This window comes from Pinus tabuliformis, chromosome 2_1, assembly GCF_031772625.1.
Source record: "Pinus tabuliformis cultivar Carrire ecotype Pingquan chromosome 2_1, CPIR1, whole genome shotgun sequence".
NCBI classification, from domain to species: domain Eukaryota; kingdom Viridiplantae; phylum Streptophyta; class Pinopsida; order Pinales; family Pinaceae; genus Pinus; species Pinus tabuliformis.
This window is the reverse complement of record NC_142299.1, coordinates 685,991,397-685,995,933: the sequence shown is the minus strand read 5'-3', so window position 1 is coordinate 685,995,933 and position 4,537 is coordinate 685,991,397. Positions and strand designations below refer to the sequence as shown.

The 4,537-nt window shown below is 38.9% G+C and overlaps 1 pseudogene; it reads right to left on the bottom strand.

The window, feature by feature from the left end:
* Positions 1-773: 773 nt before the first annotated feature.
* Positions 774-1,817, bottom strand: LOC149202460 (BTB/POZ domain-containing protein At1g55760 pseudogene; annotated as a pseudogene).
* Between the last annotated feature and the right edge of the window lie 2,720 nt (positions 1,818-4,537).

Sequence of the window (4,537 nt, the reverse complement as noted above, 5' to 3'; positions counted from 1 at the left end):
AGTGACACAGCTACCATTGCCAAAAACCTGTTCAAGTAGATTGAAAAGGTCCTTATCATGCTTGTTGAATTCTTGGATATCACTCTGCTTAATACTCAAGTACCTGTACTTCATGCTCCTAAACTTTTGAAACAGCTTATCTGTTGATAGATAGTACCCAATCTCCTCTTTAAATTTTCTAGTCACTTCAGTCCAAAACGCTTGATGCTTGGAAAAAGACATTTCATCTTTTAAAAATGTCACACCAGGTGCACCACGATTTATACCATCTTGTACAGCGGAAGCAATACAAATTTCATCTTTCAATACCCATTTCAACCTCTTACCACCAGACCCAGATGTTAAACTATCCAAACCAACTTCTTTTCTGATGCTTCCCATAATGTAGATATGCAGTATCTTGCCACCCCAAAAATCTGCAACTATAAAAAGCACACCTGTCAGCTATTACTCGAATAGCTGCAGCTTGACCTGAACCCTCTGGAGCAACATTTTCAAAGGTGATTCCCTCGGCAATAAAATCCTCTCCTTCAACAATAACAGTACCACATCCAAATGTTCCTGTACCTATTACACTGGTTGCCTGATGATTCTCAATGCGAGTGGCTGTGTTATTCCATGTCAAAACTGTGTCCTCTGCACAAAATCCCCGCAATGTGATCATATTCTTTGTCTTGGGCACATAAATTGGCTGCCTGTAAACCCCGAGCAAGACATCGATAGTAATTCTTTCGTTATTGTGGAGAGGAACTGTATCTATGGCGGCCTGCACGTTAGTGAAATGCCCTCTTAAGCCTTGGCAACCGATACAATGATGCATCTTGGAGCCTGTCAAGGACATTTTTACAATTGATATCGCTGAGCAGGCTTTCTTCACATGCATCCTTCAAATCACCGATGTCATATTTATCTGCTGCTCGAAGCAGAGCCAACCTGTGTGTGTAAAACTCATTAGGAGTAAGACATCCATATATATATAGCTCAAAACAGCCTTGCATGCATCAATGGATATGTCATCGATATTAATTGTCGATGATTCCTTTTCCTTCAAGTCATGAGCAAACATACTTTCAAAGACAGGTGATCTAGCAGCTAGAATAGCACGGTGAGCACCAATGCTCCCATCGGAAGCATTTATAGTCACATCTGCATGTAATCCATCACCTAACATGCGGTCTAGACACTTCAAGGCACCTTGTTCTTGTTGGCTCTGAATTAAACCTTCATCAGACCAAATTGATCGCAGCCCACCACCATTTGGACATGCAACTTTCAAATCCAGAAACTCCACATCAATGATCATTTTTCCATGGAATGGCAATTCCACTTGCCAAACAAAATCCTCGCTGCTTTTGACCACCTTGTCAATTACTTCTGGATGTGTTAAAATCTGATGATTTCCTCCCAAGGTCTGAATTTGAACCGTAAATGATGCTATTGGAGGTTGCTCCTTCAACAGCTTTGAAGGTTCTGGAAAACATCGTACATATGATAATTTACTTTTTTCTATTGAAATGTGCCAATTCCACATCCCTATCTTGAAAGGATCAGACTTCCTGTAGGAAGTATAAGAAGCCAAATTTTCTATTCTCCATTGGGCAAGCCTGGCTGTAGTGTCAACTCTGTAGCCAGCCTCACCCATCCGTGTAAGAGCCAGCGCTGCAGCAATCTCCGTGATGCAGTCAAAGAAACTGTCCAACAGAATGCCTGGCTTGATAACTTGCACGCCAAATGTAGCAGTGAAAAATTGGGGTTCCTTTCGAGACTGTCATCTCCGGGCGCCCACAAACCGACAGATAAAAGCCTGAAGAACCCAGTTCATCAAAGGTATCCTGAGTCTTTTGATTGATGCCAGCAAGCAACTTTCCATTAAATGCATTCAGATAGTAAACATAACCCTTTGTCTCCTTCTCAGCAACAACTGCAACATGTGCCAATACAACGACACCTAACGATCTCAAACACAGCGGATTCTGATAAGTATGACAGCTGGGTGAGATTTGCTATGGATCAGCACAAAATCACTTAGACCGTGTTTCGCTACGAAATCACCAGAAACATGTTGCGCTACGAAAACACTTAAAACTGACTTATGCACTACGAAATCACCTAAAGAGCTTTGTAGCATATAATAACCTTTGAACAAAGTTGACACATGGAAATTGTGTAAATTATGAGACCAGTGAAGAATGAGGATGCATAGTGGACTCCTTAGACTCAGACTCTAAGGCAAACAAAAACTCAAAGCTAGACTAGCACTGAATTTTTTTACCATCAAACTAATGTGAGCGGTTTTGAAATTAGAATTCTTAAGTGATAACAGATGTCATAAAAGGATTTTAAAAGCTTTCATAATTTGTGTTCTTGGCCCTTCACAACAAATCCTTTTGGCTGGGACATAAAAAAGTTATCTTTTATATCTCCATTCTAGAAAGTAGTTTTTACATCCATTTGATGGACTTTGCAACCGTTATGAGGCAAAGAGTGTCCAGATGGTAGCCCATTTTGTTGTGGGGGAAAAAGTCTCCTCATAGTCAACCCTTCCTTCTTTGGAAAATATCATAATTGTGAACTATTACAATTATTACAATTGATGCTAAATATCACAATTTGTCTATAATAAATGCTTATTTGTTATACATTTGAATATACCCACAAGCATAAATATGACATTCTCCATTTTGAAATCAGACTTGGACAAAAAAGTGAGGTTTGCGTTTGCAATGTTGATGGGTTCTTGAGATCGATAAGCCTATAAAACTTGGATAAGATAAACTAGGTTAGCATTTGCAATGCTAATAGGATGTCGATACTGATAATCCTATCAAACTTCCGAGTATGTAGCGAGAGTAAAAATACTTATGGGTTCTCCAAATGAAGTCCCTAAACTTTTGGGTATATTTATTTGTTAGGTTTGAATGTGCCAAAAAATAGAGACATCAACATTCTTCATTATGAAAGCAGAGTTAGATCTGATCAACAAGGGTTGTGTTTGAAGCACTTATCAGTTCCCAATATCGATGAGCCTATAAGATTTTGGGTATGTACAAAGAAAAAAAACACTTATGGTTCTCAACACTGAGTCTACAAGACTTTCATGCCTGTTTATTTTTCGAATTCGAATATGCATTAGTACTGACAATCAACTTGATTTTTAGTGGCTAAAAAGAATGAAAGGAATGAAATTTATAAAATTTGACAAGTAAATTGGCAACATTTTAGTTGTCAAAGACATTCACAGTTTTTCAATGCCATTACCAAACTTCATTAAAAAAATTATAATATGTTTTTAAAGTTAGGGTTTGGTACCATTCTTTAGTCTGTATTATTCGGCTTGGTAGTAGTTATTTCTTACGGGGTTGCATAAATGGCTATGGTTTTTAATAACAAGGCATTCTCATGCAATATCAAGCTTGTATTCACCTAGAAACTTGAATCAAAACCCAAGGTGAAAATCCGAAGTGACTTTGACAACAAAAATACACCCATCACAGAGAGGGACTCAATTCCCTAAAGCTACTTAGGTAGAGAGGAGCCCTCCAAAGTTCTTCTTTCCCAATCCTGGAACAAAGCTTCCCTGATTTATTCGCTGGAAATTCTTGATTCCTAAGTAGGTCTGTATAGTACATGCATTGATATATTACCACTATGATGTTTGTCGCTCTAAATTTCCTGCAGATTTGGCTCCCCCCATAGTTGACATATATTATGAATCACACAACAGGCCACTACAAGCTGAGAAGCATGAATCAAGTGAACATTCATACATCTCAAGATCTTCCATCTAGTTTTCAGTATCCTAAACCCTTCTTCAATACAAGAGAACCCCTTCAAGAGCTGATCACCAAAGGCCTTTCTTAGGCCGTCCTCAGACCCGAAGGGGGTAATGCAGAAGGGCTCAATTGGGTACCCGTCTTTGGAAACCAAGGGTTTCACGGGGACCCCGACACCGCCCATGGAGATCATGAGCTCTTGCAAGGCAAACCCATCACATATTTTTTGGTGCAATGTCATGGATTGCTTGCAAGAAACGTCCTAGAAAACCTTGTTGGTGTCGCAAACCACCTAGAGAAAAATGTAATGGAATTTGTAGGTCGAGCGACAAGACGAGGAGGTCAAGGGTGCAACAAGTCAATGCATCTTCTTGCTTTGGAAAAATTGGTAACAAATTTACTTATATGATTTGGTTGAGCCTTTGGTTTCACTCAAGCCCAACCTTTGACCCTGAATACAACCAAAGGGCTTCTCCTTCTCTCACTTTTCTATAATGAAAATGTGGCACTACGCTGGAAAGTTTGAAAGGAATCAATATACGCATGTCTATAACTTTGAAGAGGCTTACCCCCTAGCTATTTTGATTTCAGGAATCTTCTGTGGTAATGGAAAGACACTTGTTCAGGTATTTCCTGTGCACTACGGTGCTATTTGGTTGCCTTTTAAATTCAATATATTTTATTTGGAGATCATATGTAATTTTTTTAACTTAGAGGTATTCTGCGAATTTCCTGATGTCTAACTTACTTTTTAGGAAAATGTA